An 18,334-nucleotide genomic window follows, 5' to 3' on the forward strand; every position below is an offset into this window, starting at 1 on the left:
CTTTGTCACTATTGAGGGAGCAATCCTTAAACCACGTCTTTTTGTCAGTATACTTTTGAATCTTTTCCGACAACTGGGAGACAACATTAATAATTGTCGGAATGTGAGGTTTGGTTTAAAGGTATCTAGATCTCTAACCAGATCGTATTCCTTAATAGGATCCACTGGCTTCTCTAACCGATTAGGGAATGGGGCAACACCCATTTTCATTTTCCCTCTTTCTTCCATCAGAGGAATTACAGAGACTGGTGTGTGGATAGAAGGCTGCTTCATTGCAAATGCACTGATTGATGGAGGCTCATCAGTGAACATTATGACGGATGTGACAATGAAGGATCTAGGCCTACAAGGTATGCAACCAACCCAATGGCTCATCAGACTGGCGGATCAGAGTAGAATCAAGCCTTTGGGCATTCTCCCATATGTGAAGACTACAGTGGCTGGAAAAGATTATTGGCTAACCTATCTGGTGGTGAAGCCAAACTCTTATGGTACATCCTACCCCTTGTTATTGGACAGACCATGGCTTTTTGAAGCCAGAGCAAGGACGGATTGGTTCAAAGAAACCTTGACCTTGGGTAGAGGACCCAACAAAGTGGTGCTGAAACTGTATGGTTCTCAAAAAGGACATGGATCCACCTCCTTGGAATTATCTTCTGACTCCCCTAATGAGGCTACAGATGGAACATCAGCAGACGAAGATGCTGTCAAACAAATCCTTCCTAAGAAAATAGTGGCACATTCCTTAACAGTGGATACTGTAAGCCGACTTCCAAAAGATGCAAAGCCATTATCAATGGGTGAATACTTCCTGCCTGAACTAGGAATGACTTCTGAAATCACTTCTGACAGTGAGATAGAAGCGTGGATGTACTGCTCTCCCTGTTACATGGTCACAGCAGAAGCAGAAGCAGAAACAGAGGCAGAGGCAGAAGAGGAAACAGAGAATCTATTCTTCTGTTACAGAGCTCCTACAGAGACAGAAGCAGTAACAGAAGCAGAAGCAGACGCAGAGACAGAGACAGAAGAGGATGGATATGATATGGACGAAGAATATTATGAAAGTGAAATAGAAGAATCTATCCCACCTGAAGACGATACATTTGAAGAAGAAGTTCCAGAAGCATCAAAAGTAGACGAGCTCATGCTATGGGATAGAATGGTGATGGTACCATTTGGTCCGGTAAATGGATCTTCTCATATGCAAAACCTTTATAAGAAATGGATTAAGAAGAGCAAGCCGTCTTTTAAGTGTGGCTCCTGCCGTCCTAACCTATCCTTGCCAAAGAAAGATGATGATGATGCACCGTGCCAACAAGCACCAGTTCCACAAACCCAACAGGCACCAGAGGGTCCCTGTTATGTGATGTTCCTGGATGTGTCATCATCAGAAGATGAGTCTTTAAGCCAAGAGGTAATTAATTTTGAAACCAAACCCGAAACAGCTCTAATCCCATTCCAACGTCTTAAGGAGCAACCTAAGTCTCCACCAAAAGAAGAAATCGGTTCTAGTGGGACATCAGACGAGGACACCACTCCCTTGAAGGAGTCGGATCTGTACCCAGAAGCAGTCCGTGGGACCTTTATCCGTGAAGTAGAAGGTGAAAGGCAGTTAACCTTTGTGGATGCAGATGGCACTGAACGCCACTTGAAGGTGGGTAGCAGTCTCCCAGAAGAGGAGTTGTTAACCTTGTACAACTTGTTGAAAGAAAATTTGGACGTGTTTGCATGGTCCTACAAAGACCTAAAGGGGATTGATCCCACAATATGTCAACATCATATTGACTTGGAGCCTGATGCCAAGCCAATACGGCAACGACAGAGGCGAATGAACCCGAATTATTCCACATTGGTGAAAGCGGAGCTGCTGAAGCTTCTAGAAGCCGAGTTCATCTATCCAGTGGCAAACAATGAATGGGTTTCGCCCATCGTGGTTGTACCCAAGAAGAATGGCAAATTGCGAATATGTGTGGATTTCCGAAAGCTTAATTCCAAGACAAAGAAGGATCATTTTCCTATCCCTTTCACAGACCAACTGTTAGACACAGTGGCAGGACATGAGCTTTATTCCCTTCTGGATGGATTTAGCGGATATAACCAAGTCCAAATCGCAGAAGAAGACCAATCCAAAACAACCTTGACCACAGAATGGGGGACCTACGCTTACCGAGTGATGCCATTTGGGCTCTGCAATGCCCCTGCTACTTTCCAGCGAGTCATGATGGCTGCATTTCAAAATCATCTGCACGACTTTATTGAGGTATATTTGGATGACTTTTGTGTTTATAGTTTGATCAGTGAACACTGGGGACATTTGGAACAATGCTTTGATCGATGTCGGGAGTATGGGATTTCCCTCAACCCCGACAAATGCATCTTTGGGGTCTCTTCTGGAGTTCTGTTGGGCCACATTGTCTCTGCACAAGGGATATCAACAGACCCTGCAAAGATTGAAAAGATTGCAGCTCTGACAGCACCCACCAACCTCAAACAGTTGAGGGGATTCTTAGGTCATGTGGGTTACTACAGAAGGTTTATAGCCCATTTTGCAACAAAGGCAACTTCGTTGCACAAGCTTCTGAGAAAATATGCAGAGTTTACTTGGACAGAAGAATGTGACAAAGCCTTCCACACTCTGAAGCAGTGTCTGATAGAGGCACCCATTCTGCAACCTCCTGATTGGACGAAAGAGTTCCACGTACACACTGATGCATCAATTGAAGGCTTAGGTGCTGTCCTCTGCCAAAAGGGCTCCTCGAAGTTGGATCAACCGATCTATTACGCAAGCCGAAAAGTCACTGATAGGGAACGGAACTATACAGTGACAGAGCTGGAGTGCTTGGCAATGGTGTTTGCCCTGGAGAAGTTCCACCACTACCTCCTATCCACCCACTTTAAATTTTATGTGGATCATGAGGCCTTGTCCTTCTTGATGAACAAAGCAGATGTGAAAGGACGAATGATGAGATGGCTCCTTCTATTCCAGGAGTTTGACTTTGAGGTAATTACTAAGCCTGGTCGTTCCCATGTTCTGGCTGATCATCTGTCGCGTATCCCACAAACTGCAGATGAGGAGCAGGATGATCCAGACCTCCCTAATGCTTCCCTATTCTTGGTAGAAACTGTAACTCCCTGGTATGCAGACATTGCCAATCTGCTGGCAACCCAACAGTATCCTCCTGGTATTTCTAGTCGGGAAAGGAAGAAGCTCATGCTGGAATCAGCCCCCTACACCCTGCTAGGCGGTGCACTGTACAAGAAAGGCAAAGATGAAGTGCTCAGAAGATGTGTTGCAGGAGATGAGATTGGGATTGTTTTGAAGGCTTGCCATGACGAGCCATGTGGAGGTCACTTTGCAGGAGAAGCTACAGCCCGGAAGGCTCTGCTAGCAGGTTATTGGTGGACTACCATTCACAAGGATGCCTATGATTACTGTAAAAGATGTGATGCTTGTCAAAGAATGGGGAAACCCACCAAGACAAGTGCCATGCCACTGCAACCTATCCTTCCGTTGAAGCCGTTTGAGAAGTGGGGCATCGACTTCGTAGGTCCGATCGATCCTCCTACCAGAAGGAAGCAGAACCGATACATCCTCGTATGTACGGATTATGTCACAAAGTGGTGTGAAGCTAAAGCCCTAAAGCGGGACGATGGTAACAGCGTGGCCCTGTTCATGTACGAGAATATCATCACCCGTTTTGGCAGTCCCTTAGAGCTGGTAAGTGATAGAGGCACTCATTTCCTCAACAAAGTCATGGAAGAGTTGACAGAGTTGTATAAGATCTGCCATCGCAAGTCCACTCCCTATTACCCTAGAGCCAACGGCCAAGTCGAAGTCACAAATCGCATCCTCTGCTCGATTCTGACAAGAACAATTGCCGCACATCGTCGTGATTGGGATGATCGACTTACAGAGGCCCTCTGGGCATACAGAACCTCCCATAAAGCAGCAACAGGACAGACACCCTTCCAGCTGGTGTATGGTACAGAAGCTGTTTTTCCTGTTGAACTGGAACTACCCTCTTTGAGAGTGGCTATCAAAGAGCGTTTGGGGTGTGATGATTCACTGCAACGCCGTCTCTTGCACCTGGAGTGTTTGGACGAAATTCGTAGGATGGCTCTACAGTACATGGAAGCCACGCAAGCTCGACGTAAGGCTTACCATGACAGCTTCATCAAGCACAAGGAGTTCAAAGAAGGTGATTTGGTCCTAGCCTATGATTCACACTTTGGTAAGTTTCCTGGCAAGCTCCAACAGCGGTGGATGGGTCCCTATAAGGTACTTGCCGTCAACCCTAATGGTTCTGTCCAAGTGCAAACCGTTGATGCCTCTGATGATCCATTTCTGATCAATGGATATCACCTGAAGAAGTACTTCCCTCCTTGGGGATCTTGACAATTACGGACACTTAATCCTTTCCCTCATTGGCACGGCACTGTACTTCTTATGATGCTACTTCTGATAGTCGTTCTTCAGTCACTCCTGATGAAGTGGATGCAACCCTCTGTCCCCTCAAACCCCCCTTCCAGCCTTGATCTCTTATCCTCTATTTTCCACCAGCGACAGTGGCGAGGTGGGTTCTGACAAATGGTCTTTCTACCATTCCCTTGCTGAATTTGAAGAAAAAAGAAAGAAAGAAAGAAAAAAAAAACATATCGGTCATGGGAGAAAAGGACTTAGGTCCCCGGCATGCCGACCTATTCTTCGAGAAAAGGTGGAAACACCCTCGGGAATAGGGGAAAACAAGAAAAAGAAAAAGAAAAAAAACAAACAAACAAATCTGTTATGAGAGGAAAGAAAGCAATTCCCTGTCATAGCAGGCCTTGTTCCAAGAAAAGGTGGTCAACACCCTTGGACGGGAAGCTGGCTGTGGAAAAGGTGGCAACACCCAGCAGTCCAGAAAGGGATTCATTAATTGATATTCCCAGGATCCAATTCCGAAGCTACCTCCCTTGGTACGCTGTGTCCTGGGTCTCTCTGTAAAGCGTCTAACTGTCCTCTAGCAGACAACATGTTCCTATCCAATAAAATATTCAATTGGATGGCTACCTCCCTGGGTACGCCTCTTCAACAACTGACGACGCGATCTTCATCAACAAACAATCGAGTGATGTGAGCTTTCATCCTAACCGGATGGGGAAGTGAGTAAGGTTTCCCTCTTGTATCTATCAATAGAGAGTGAGACAGAGGGTGGGTCGAGAGACCAGTCTTTTCCCTTCAAATCAATTACCGAGAGGTGAGAAGTGTGAATGAAGTGTTGCACGCACGGGATGGGCCTCTCAATGCACAACGCACGATTTGTTTCTGTGCACTGCACCATAAGGCTCCCTTGCCTTCCTTCTTGCACCGTATGCCGGCACAGGGCGGGATGCACAGTTGCACCATCAAATGCGCACAAGGCATACAACCTTTGCACAAGTGACTGTGAGGATTACATCAACGGGTTTCAGGAAAAGGCTGCCCTCTTGTATCTATCAACAGAGAGTGAGACAGAGGGTGGGATGAGTGTGACTGGAGTTTCTTCAATCAATTACCGAGAGGTGCGATTGAGGGACGTTACGACACTTGGAGTCAGGTATGTTTCCGTTTCCCTATGAACCCACGGGATGGGTCTTTGCCGTCATCATAAGACACGCCACCCTGTTCTGTCCACCGCACTGTAAGGCTCCCTTGCCTTCCTCCTTGCACCTATGCCAGACGGGTTGGACGCACTAATGCACCATCAATTGTGCACCCTGGCATACTCCTTCTGCACCATTCATCCTTGTCGATTCCTCAACCGGGTATGAGATATGGGTTTCAATTCTTATTCCTCGAGTGATATTAGTCATGGGGCGAGTGACTGTTCTTTCATTTCATTTGAGTGACTACGAGTTGAGTATAGTATTCCTCATCATCGACGGATTTCCTGCAATTCCTTCAACCAGCTACCTCCCTGGGTGCTGCCGCGTGGTCCCTGCCATGACGAACGTGTGCCAAGAGGATGCCTTGGTCCCTCCAGCGCCGACAACAACCCTGGACGTGCCATCGATACTCAACCTTGATTTTTGACGAAACGGGCCAAGTTTATCTAACCCTACACTTTGGTTTCTTTGTGCCGGTCTTGTTTTAAGTGTGGGGACGTTAGTGGATGGTCTGTGGCGTGGTCCTAGATCCCTATTGCTCGGTTAACGCTATCCATTGAGGTCTTAAGTGTGGGGATGCGTCCCTGCGCGTCTATGTTGCATATCTTCTGCATATGCCTTATCTTGCTCATGCATGATTGCCATGCCTTGCTTTTACCCTAATGGGATCCCTTCCCACCCTTCCGGTTATGTTCCACCCACCCTTGGGGCTGTTCCCTTGCAGTTTTCCTTCATTCCCTGATTTTGAGGTTTTTTTCATGTGAATGTACCCTACGTTCACTGAAGTCCAAATCCAACCTTATAACCCAGTTCCTCCCTTTGAACTAATCATTTTTCCTTTTTACCTACCTTTTTTTCGGTGCACGGTTTTTGAGTTATTAATTTTTGAAGCATTTTACGCAATTTAGACGGTTTTTCATGTGAACGCGCTTTTCTTGCTTCGGAACCGTGATCTGATGTCATAGCCCTGACCAGCGCTTTTTCCCTGACATTTTTTCTTTTTATTCCGCATCATTCCGATACACGGTTTGTCCATTATTAATTTTCCGGGTTTTCACGACTTTTTCGTGTGTATTTTTGACATTTTTTCATGTGAACCTGCCCTGTTTGCATCGGAATTTCAATTTGATTTGACAGCCGTGTCCCCTGTGCCTTCCCCCACCTTTTTCCTTTTTCCTCCACCCTTTTTCGACTTCTAGATTTTTACTTATTAATTTTTAAATGAGTTTTCGGGAGTATTTTTGGAGTTTTTCACATGTGAACCCCTCTTACTTCCACCGGAACTGCGGTTTAACATGATAACCCTGTGCCACCCCTTCCTACGGACATTTTTCCTTCTTACTGCATGTCATTCCAGTGAATGGGTTGTCCGCTATTAATTTTCGATCCCATTTTTAGGTTTTTTTTTGGGTTTTTCCCATGTGAACGCGTCTTATCTCAGTCGGAATTATGTTTTGATGTGATAGGATTGTGGGGCACATCTTTTTGCATAGTTTTTCTTTTTTTTGCACTTCATTCCGATGCACGGATCTTTTGCTATTAATTTTTAAATTGCGTTTTTGGTTCGTTTTTTGTGTTTTTTGCACATGACCGCCCTTTACCCCTCCCGGAACCCCCGTCCCGTATTTTCCTTGTTTTCCCCCTGTCGTCCTACCCAGTTTTTGTTTTTACACTATTTCGTTTTGACGTCAGGATTGGGAGTTATTAATTTTTCTTTATTTTTACGTTTTTTCGTGCGCCCGTCTTGCGCGTGAACGCGCCTTTTTTTAATTTTACGCATCCCCACGCGCCCTGGTTGTGTCCGCATGACCCATAACGTCCTCCCAGCGTCCTTTCAATCCCGTCACGGCAAATTTTTTTACCCCGCCCCGCGCACGTGCGCGGGACGGGGGTACGCACCCATCCCTTCCCACCCTTACCCTTCCCTCGGGCACCCCCTATCCCCCTTGGACCCCTACCCCGCCCATCATCCTACCCCTACCCTATCCCTACCCCGCCGTTACCCCTACCCTTCCCGCCTCTCCCTATCCCCTCTCCCCTCTCACGACCCCTCCCCACCCTAACCACCTCTTTCCCTTCCTCTTCCCTCTCCCTGCGTCGTCCTTCCTCTCCTCCATCTTCTCCTTCCCCTCTCCTATCCTCCTTCTCTCCTCTCTCACGCTGCCCTCCTTCCCCTCCTACTCCTTTCTTCTCCCTCCCTCCTCTCCCGCCGTTTCTGCTCCCCTCCCGTAACGCTCTGCGCCTGCCTTTGCCGCCGTGGAACACTCCCCTTGCCGGCGCGACGCCCGCGCTGCCGCCGTGGAACACTCCCCCTGCCGGCGCGACGCCCGCGCTGCCTCCGTGGACGCCATCCTCCTCGCCGACGTGCTGCCTCCATCCCCTCGTGGCCCTGCGCCTGTGCCCTTTGCTGCTGTGGAGCCCGCTTCTGCCCACCCTCTGCACTCGCGTCCTCGCCACCGACGTCCACCACCTCGCCCACGTCGTCGCCCTGGCCCGCCGCCTCCACGTGGCCCTGCATACCCACCCCCCATTACCCCCCCACTAACCCCCCTTCCCACCCACTAAACCCCCCCAAGGTACACTCCCCTTTCCACCATCACACTAAAACCCTCCCACCCCTTTGTAAACCCCCATTCCCACCAACCCACCACTTCCCCCCACTAGCCCCTCTTCCCCTTCACCATTCCCAACCCGCTGAACCCCTCTACCTACACTCCCCTTTCCCCTTTGCAACCAGAACCGCAACCCACTACACCTCCCTCTAAGCCACCACCGCAACCCCCTCCATCAACCCTAGTCCCACCTGCAACCACCCTTGAGCTGTTGACACGCGTGCGGGTGTGTACGCGCTTGTGGTTGATCGTGCGGTTGTTCGTGCGCGAGTGCGAGATTTTGATCATCAGTTGTTGACCACGCAGCTGCCACGTAGCCTGTTGCTGGGTATTTTTCCCACATTTTTCATTACCACACCCGTAACTCCTTTTTTCCATTTAAATAACAACTAAAAAACACACAAAAACATTGAAAAATATAAATAAATCATTAAAAAACCACTTTATATTCTGCAAAATTACAGAAAATCTAGAAACCTTTCCTTTTATTTTTGCAATCCATGGCCCTCTTTTTCTCAACCTTTAAATTTCCGCAAAAAATATTTTTGCCTATTTTAAAATGCCAAAATCTTTCAACATACCCAAAAATATGCTAAAAATTCATTTAACATGCTAAAAAATTTTAAATTAATTTCTGAAAAATTCATAACCCTTCCCTTCACATTTTTATTTATTTTTGGTATCTTTTTCTTAGCTATCATAATATTTAATTTTCCCCCTAAATTCCTTAAAAATACAATACAATAATCAGTCAAACCTTTTTCCTTCAACACACCAACTAACCGTATCGAGAAAAAACATCCAGATATTTTTGGATAGCGGAGAAGCGCATTCTTGCATTACATCCACACCACTTCCAGGTATTTATTTTATGTGCTTTATTTATTTTTCATTTCCCCCTTAATCACAAATTAATTGTTAAAATGAACCCTTTAATTCACCCACAGTTTCCACGCGCATTCGCGCTAAACACACATAGTTTTTAAATTAAAATCAACCAGCCGTCACATGAGCACGCGCTGGCAAAAAAGCGCTCCACATCACTTTAATTTATAATCAATGAATTGCATTTAGAGACCCAGTCGGGAATCGAAGTTTGGGAATCGAATAACTGCACCGCTTAACCTAATAATTGGTAATTAAATAACTAATAAGGAACCGCCGTTTTCTTGTTAAGGTTTATCACCTAATAAAAATTCACCCATTTTTAATAATTGATTAAAATCAACCCTTCATTAAATTAATTCCCCCTCACTGCACTTAATTCCCCTTTTTAATGAAGCGTTTCGTGGGATGGGTATGCGCCGTCATTAGAGTTATTTTCCATGGTCCAGTCTTGGTTCTATCACAGATATAGTTTTGATTTGTGTCGGATATGGTATGGTTTTGGTTTCATGTCTTAGTTACGGTTACGGGTACGGTATGCAGTTTTTTTTCTTTTATTGCCTGATACGGGGTTCTGGGTGTTTGTCTGATGCATCGCATGAAGCTTTCGGTCGCATTTGTCTCAAGGTCATGTCAAATTTTTTCTAGGATGTGGTTTGCTTGGGGTTAGTAGGTCGTGTCACGTTTGATTGGTAATTCTCTTATCCTTGGTTTTTTGTCTGATGTTTTGCAGGCATTCTCCTTGATTGTCTGTGTTTGTGGTGTGTGTATAACCATCTGAATGGCGCCTTCTCATGCTCCTCCCCCTATCCAGTACGTCCCATTAGTTAGTAGGGATTATTCGTCCCTACTTACTTTTGAGCCCCTCACGAAGGCAGGACTTGCTGCTTTTGTGGCCACTCCTTTTCCATTGCTTCCAGAGGATCCGTCCTTATGTGATGAGTTCCTGGCCTCTTACAGCAAGAAGACAGGCGTAGTCCAAGGCATGTCTATGACTTTGACATCTCGAGGCTTAGGGAAGGCTCAGTCTCTTCCCTTCAAAGGAGAACCTTTTGTGACCACTCGTCAGCTCTTCTCTAATGAAGAGATTCTCAAGCTGTTGCAGAAGCAGACAAGGGAAGTCCTTGATGTTAAGAAGGTGATAAACTCTTCAGGAGTTTCGTTTTCTATGATTACTGATCCCGTATGGAAGACGATGTGTCAGTTCCTTCAAGACAGGTTCATGCCTGCCAAAACGCCATCCCACTATTTGTCCAAAGAGCTTTTCATAGCTTCCAGGATGGTGCTGAAAGGAGTTGCTATTGATTGGAGCACTTACCTCCTTACTAAAATGGATCAGCATTTTGTTAAAGTCACCAGGGGTAATGTTACATACGGATCATATTTGTTTGCCTTCTTGACCTATTCAGGTTTACAGAAGACTGTATCTCCACCTCCTCCATCAGATCCAGTACCTCCTCCTCCACCTTCAGAAGAGTCAGCACCCATTGACATTGAGGATGATGATTCTCCGCCTCCCCTGGTCATACAGCGCAAACGCTTGAAGAGGGTAGTGGATAAAGCCCCTGCTGTACTTCCCTCAGTGCCTATCCCTGCTACTTCTGGCAGTGACCTCCCTGGGTATCTCACTTGCAATAACCTGTTCAGAGCACATCGAGAAGGATCCTTGGAGATCTCAGTTCCTTCCCTGAACAATCTCGTTTCAGGAGATGCCATTCCTTTCCTCTGCAAGGATATTTAAAGTTCCATTGAGTTGTCAGTGACAGCCTGTGTTCAACAGCTGTACGCATCTTTCTATGAGGAGCTCATGCAGTCCAAAGACCAGTTGCATAAGGCAACATCTGAGTTAGCTTCTGCTAAGGATACCCTAGCAAATTTATTTAAGCAAATGGAACAACAAACCCAACTGGTTGCCACCCAAAGCGATGAGATTTCTTCATTGAAGACCCAGTTACTCGAGGCTCAATCCCAGGTTACTAGCCTTTCAGTAGAGAAGGAGAGGATGTCCAGCGAAGCGAAAGAATTACACGCTATCTTAGATGACAAGCTTTCAGCTTTACAGACTGCTAATGACACAATGGGCAACCAAGCCTCCCAAATCCAGCAGTTGCAAGATCAGCTTGCAAAGTCCCGCTCTGTTCCTCCAAGCCCTCATGTTCCATTAATTCCTTCTCTTTCAAAGCAGGACTTGGCTGCTCTTCAGAGACAGGCTACTTTGTGCCCTCTATTCCAAGATAAAGTGGAAAGATTGCAGTCCAGAATGGACTTGTTATGGTCTACCTTTGAGCAGTTTCAGGAATATGTCTTACCAGACCATTCTTTCTTTGTCCACTACCACTTACAGAAGATGGTTTTCTATATGAAGCTTTCCACGATGGATTTACCTTTTCCAAAGGATGGCTGGAGTGGGGCTTGGTCTGCTGAGTTGTTGACAGAGGTAGTCAGAATGGTCTTTGAAGATTCTGTCACGCCAGATACCATGTTGATGTCATACATGTATCTCCGAGGAGATTTGTTAATTCCTGATGAGGTAGATATGGCATGGTATGTGGGGGATGTGATCTTACAGGCTGTTTTATATGTCAATCATTTGGAGTTGCGCATAGCTGATATGTTCCAGAGTTATTCCTCCAAAGTAGCTGATTGTCATGATAATTCGTGGCATCCCATGATTGATTCGGTGGTCCTCAATCAAAGACAAAACACAGCTCCTACCTTTGCCCAGAGTACTAACCAACTGAGGATGGATCTCTTAACCTATCTTTCCAAACATAGTCCGTTTGATGCTACCTTCTTTGATGCCTATCATAGACGGTCTCTCTTAGGACCTTCTGTTCCTACCCTCCTCTATTACCAACAATTGGCTCACCGCTATGCTATATATTTTTCCCTTTGTCAAACTAATTCCACAGTAATTTTACCACTTCTTTTCCAACCTTCATCTTTCCCTCAAATTCCTATTTTCACTTACTGTTCCTTTATTGAGGATAGGGTATTTTCCCCTTCTCCACCCTGTCTTTCTCCCTCCATTAATGTACCCTCCACATTTCCTATTTATCAATTAACACCGTTCCTTAGTGATTCCTTACAAATTTCTGCCACTCCTTCTTTAACCTTTTCTTCCTTTTATGATTTTTCCTATCCTTCCCTTCATCCACTTTCCCTTATTCCACTACCCTCTCCTCACACTTCCATATCTCAACCACCTCAGTTGGTTAGTGACTGTGACGGTTTTGATACTCAGATTTCTAGAAGAAGGGGATGGAGTTCGGATGATTGCCTTACAGGACCGCAGATTAATTGGCCAGTAATTCCAGGAGAATGGACAGCTTCCAGTCAAGCTTATCAAAACTATGTTCATTTTGCCCAACAGTATTCACAGTCTGCAGATCCCTCAGTGAGATTAACTGCTCACTTTGCTTGGTACCTGGCGTATATGCATAGGCACTCTCATACTGATTCAAAGCCTATTCCAAAGTTGTGCATGAATGTCAATGTAAGCATTGATTCCCAGCAGCTGGAGATACTGTATTTTCATGCCCTCAGTTTGCCTAGCAGATACCTGGTCCTGTTGGAAAGGATGTGCTGTCTCCAATTTTTCAAAATCCTCCTAAAAACTTTGTAGATGAATCCTTATCTATGGATCGATTCCGACAGCATCAATCTTTTAAGAGGGATCATCTTCATTGATACCTTTCCAATGTATGGTGGAAGCTTTCTAATGAACAACTCTTTCTTTTTGAAGAAGTCATTCAGATGGTTGTGTTGTGTATTAGTGTTTGTGTTGTGAGTTCATTTATGTCAAACGAACGTGGTGGTTTCGTATTGGATTTCGTGTACGAGCTATGTTTTGGAGATTTGTGGTGATGGGGTCGTGGTTGGAGAGTTGAAGCTGATGCAGATGAAGAAGACGAAGCAAACTCTTATATCCTTTACAAATTTGTGGTGATTTTTAGTTTGATAAAGAGGTGTTAATTTCAAAAGGGTTTTCCTTTCTTTATATTTCTATATCAGAAACAGGTTATAAGATGGGGTCGTGGTGGATGGATTCTTTGTGAAAAGATATTGAAGATCAAAGTTGCGCTTTTCAATGCCTTGTATTCCCTTTTTCCTGGGTCGCGAGGACGCTTCCTTATTAAGTGTGGGGATATGTTGAGTGTTGAAATGACTTGTTTTTTGGCTGATTTTTGTTGTTTTTGAGAGCTGAATGGTTGATTTTATGAGATGATTGATTGATTTAGAAGTGGTTTGAGAATGTTTTGGATGATATTGATTGTGTTTTGGAAGATTATGATGTTTGTTGGTGTTTCTGTGATGTTCTGATAGGTTCTGAATGGTTCTGTATACCTTCTGTTTTGTTCTGTTTTGGTCTGTTTTGTTCTGATTGTCTTCTGTAAGGAGGGAAGGAGTATTGATTGATGAAGAATGAGATATTGTGAAAGTTTATTGAATGGTTTGTGAGAGTTTGGAATGATTTGAGAATGAGTTATGAGGTTTTGATGACCTTCTGTAACCTTCTGTAGGTCTTCTGTAGAGCTTCTGCTTCTGTTCTGTTCTGTTCTGTACTGTAGCTGTTCTGGTACTGTTCTGTATGCTTCTGTAAGTGTTCTGTGGAATGTATGTGTGACTTTGGGAAAGTTTTCTAGCCTTGGAAAGAGGTGAATACAAGTGCAAAAGAGCTAAAACAGATGGAAGAAGTAGCTGTTGAAGACTCAAGTGAAGACTAGAGTGAAGTGACAGTAGTGAGCTGTGAAGAGACACTGTAGTGGCTCTGGTGACTCTTCATATTAGACATACCTCTTGGGAGGGGTATCCACGACCTAAGAGTGATTATTGAGAGTAATTTTGAGAGATTGTAGTGAGGATATGATGTATTATTGATGGAGTGAGATAGAGAGAGTCAGAGATAGCCAATTCTACTGAAACAGAGTGATTGTATATGAGAGATTGAGAGAGAAGACTATGAAGATATTGAAGATGAATACTATGTGATGTATTTCCATTCAAAGATGGTGTATTCCTTTGATTTCTTTGTTTTATTGATGGATTTTATGAAGATATTGAAGAATATGGTTGATTCTATTAAAAACCGTGGGAGATCTACATGATGCTGTATGAAGATTTGTTGTGCCTGGTGTTCTTTTCTTCATTGTGATCATATGAAACATGATAAACAAGCTTGTTGATGTTACAAGATAGATTTTCTTGCAAGAGAATTCCCTTTTCCTTGGTGTTCCTCTTGGGGCTCCAAGCATTCACAATTATTAGAAAATAATAAAATTAAACTGATAAAATCAAATACCTAGCAGTCTTCAGCTACAAAATAAATAAATAGGTTGGAACTCTATGCTAACCTTAATTTAATACGAGTGCGTGCTCTAAACTCATGAACACCAATTAATTTAAATATGTATTTTGTGGAATCGCCCACTTGCACATTGAATTAATGTCATGCCCGAAAAGGACAAGCGTCCCCATTAACTTTTTGCATAAGGAATCCACCTTGTGTACAAGCCCTAGCAAATAAATATAGTTTTATGGAATCCACTACAAAACCTCACGGAATCCACCGTGGAATAAAAACTCACGGAATCCACTATGGTGTCATGGAATCCACCATGGAATATGCCTCCTAGCATCATTATGAGTACCGAATTTGGGGTCCAATGCCTACAGAAGCGACCCTTGGCTGTCGGGTCTCAGAAGGGAACCCCCGATGAGAGGGATTTGAGGGTAGTGCCCCTAGCCCAATAGTAAAGGGAATTTTCATATTTGCCTCACTAGGGAAGATTCATAGTATGGTCGGACATATTAATGAGACTACCTTCCTAGCTTCTAAAAGGAAGACCCCTCTAAATCCATCGTCAATCTATATTTCACCTAGTTAGAGTTTTTCTAGCTACCCTTAAGCTCTTTTTCTATCATCTATGTGGAAGGATCACTATCTAAGCTTCAGAGTGCAAGTGCACGGGTGGATAGTTATCTTTGTATCAATTCATTTGAAATTAAAGCAATCTATATTCTTCTCATATTTAATATGTGTTGACTGCCTTTTGGTCAGATCCTATCTGCTCTGATGTGTAATTTCTACATGGTATTAGAGCTTGGGGACTTTGAGGAGCAAAAAGTACATTAGAGACAAGGGCTTCAACACTGAAGAGAAGAAATGTTATCTGATGCGTCGAGTAGCGATGCTAGAATATCAAGTGGTGGTGTTGCTATACGAGCAATTCAAACATTAAGGATTCATCCACCAATCTTTAGCAAAGGAAAATTAGATGGTACAAACTATACTTTATGAAAGTTTGAAATCAAAACTATCCTTGATTCTTATGAGCTTCTAGAGATGATATTAGGGACTAACCCAGAATCACAACCAACCCTCAACCCATCAAATTTGAGTGTCATGATTCCTCTAGATCTCAATATTCTACAAGCTTGAAAAAAAAGGAACACAGATGCATTTTGTACCTTAGTTACAAGTTGTTTTGACATTGTTTTGACCTTGATTCAGCATACTACTAAGGCATCATAGACTTGGAACATACTGAGGACTTTGTACAAAACATTAAATCAAATAAGGATTTAAAACTTGGAGAATCAACTAATAGAGCATAGAAGGGAGGGAATTGAAGCATTCATCACTCAAATCAAGAATCTATATGACCAGATGGTTGGTGATGGGATACAAAAGACTACTGAGAAGATAACTCAGAGGCGTGTTTGGATTTATCCACCAAAGTTTCATGGATTAGTAATTTTCTTGAATACAGAGGTGGAGTAAGACCTCAAGATTTGATGTTGTCATGCGACTATGGAAACACAATATGAAAAATTATAGAATACATCATCATTTGACTTTCTTGTTAATTTAGAGAGCCAATGTCATATTAGTCATTAGTGAGTGTCCATAGTATGGATAGTTCCAAAATACAAGATTTTTTGACAAGGTTAACGTAATTTTGATATTTTGGATATTATTTCTTATAACTATCCTAAAAAGGCATGGAAAGCTTTTAGGATATGGTGGCATGCCAAAAGTAAGTGGCTTTTCAACTAGTTTTGGTAGATCTCATGCACAAAAAAGGGGCACAATTTTCAGGTTTCACATTAGTTTATTAAGACCCTTTAGAGACCAATTACTGGTACACCCTATTTATGAAAACCCACCTTTGTTAGAGGAAGAGATTGAAATACTTAAACCTGAAGCTATAATAGACAATGACTTTATGACCACTAGAACTGGCCGAAGATATTCTAGATATCTAGTCAAATTTAAGAACCATCCTGTAGAAGAAGCCCAATGGATGCACGTTAGAGACTTACATGCTTTGTGAAGCGCTCACACAAGGCATGGGGGGAGATTGCACCCAATTGGTCTCTTGTTCATGTCGTGCATGCTTTTTACCTTGTGCAAAAAGTAGAGTTATTTTATTCTTGAGGACCTTTCGGCATTCATTACGCGAGCATACAGCATCCGATCTGCGCACCACATTGAGCTAATAACAATTGAGCTAATAGCAATTGAGGTCAATTGCTATCCCACCCTGGGGGTATGATGCCAAGAGGCATATTTCATGGTGGATTTCGTACCACGGTGGATTCCGTAAGGTTTTACGATGGATTCCGTAAACTTTGATGACCGGGGCTCATACACAAAGTGGATTCTTTGTGCGATAAGTTGATGGGGATGCCTATCCTTTTCGGGCGTTTCATTAATTTAGTGTATACATAGGTGATTCCATAGCGGGTGATTCCGCAAAATGCATATTAAATTAAAAAACGTTTATGAGTTTAGAGTGCACACTCGTAATAAATTGAGGTTAGGATTGATTTCTAACCAGTTGATTTATTTATGTAGCTGAAGACTGCTAGGTATTCACTTTTGTCAGTTTAATTGTATTATTTTGCTAATGATTGTGAATGCTTCAGTTGATGTGTAGAGATAATAGCAATGGCGGAGGAAAGCATTGGAGGATAGTGAGTATTCGATTTATCATTTATATTTTGATGGGCGCATACCTTAGGCATGGCGTCTATATTTTGTCGCGCCTATTTATTGAGGCGTTGGATATTTATTTATGCACATGGGCGCACGATTTTGTTATTTGTATTTGGACATTGTATTGGGTACGCTTGACTCTTTGGGCACCACCCGTTAGCTTTATTTCTATTTTGTGCTAAAGCAAACTCAAAAGCTAAAAGCTTGCTATTTTGTAATTTGGGCTATTATTTGAGCTTGAAGATGATTAATACATAAAATACATGTTTTGTGAAGCGCTCACACAAGGCATGGGGGGTGTCGTGCATGCTTTTTACCTTGAGTTTTGTGGAAAAAGTAGAGTTCTTTTGTTCTTGGGGACCTTCCGGCATTCACTATGCAAGCGTACAACATCTGATCTGCGCACCACGAGAGAAGGGAAAAGAGTGGCCACAATTTCTCCATTATGCTTTGTGAGCTAACAAAACAACTCATAGTGTTATTGCAAGATATATGCCTCTTGAATTGATGTACGGTCAAAAGCATCTATGAATCTATTCAAGAGGAAAGAATCTATTGTCTATGAGTTGTCAGAGTTGGAAGGAAATAGTGGCTAGCCCAAGAAGATATAGAAGATGAAGAAGAAAATGATATAGTTGCAGTGAATGAGGACTCAAAATTTGGTCACAACTAGGACTTTGGCACATAATGGAGGATGTGCGGATTTAGAAGGGATAGATGTCATGTCACTATGTGGACACAGTGTGAAAAACCCTAGAGTGCATCATCATCCGGTTTTCTTACTAATCTAGAGAGTTAATGTCATGTTAGTAATTAATGTTAGTGTAGATAGTATGGATAGTTTCAAAATATAGAATGTTTGGACAAGTTTAACCTATTTTTTATCATTTGGATATTATTTCTTGTAAATATCCTAAAAAGGTATAGAAAACTTTTAGAATAGGGTGACATGTAAAAAGCAAGTGGCTATTTAGCCAAATTTGGGATATCTCATGCAAAAAGAAGGGACTTTTGAATTCACGCAGTACATGATCGTAGTTTTTAGACAACAAATAATACTCCAAGCGGCAAGAAGAAGAAAAAGTGATATGGGAGAATTCTAACCAAGTATCCATGTCTTGGGATGTTACCCCCCTTTTGGAGGCAACAGAACCATTAGATTTTCCATTTGGGCAGCGAATAAGTGAACCATTAGTAACTGAATAGCACT

Source organism: Lygodium microphyllum, chromosome 5 (genome assembly GCF_053477565.2).
Source record: "Lygodium microphyllum isolate KBCC chromosome 5, Lygodium_microphyllum_v1.1.10, whole genome shotgun sequence".
Lineage (NCBI taxonomy): Eukaryota > Viridiplantae > Streptophyta > Polypodiopsida > Schizaeales > Lygodiaceae > Lygodium > Lygodium microphyllum.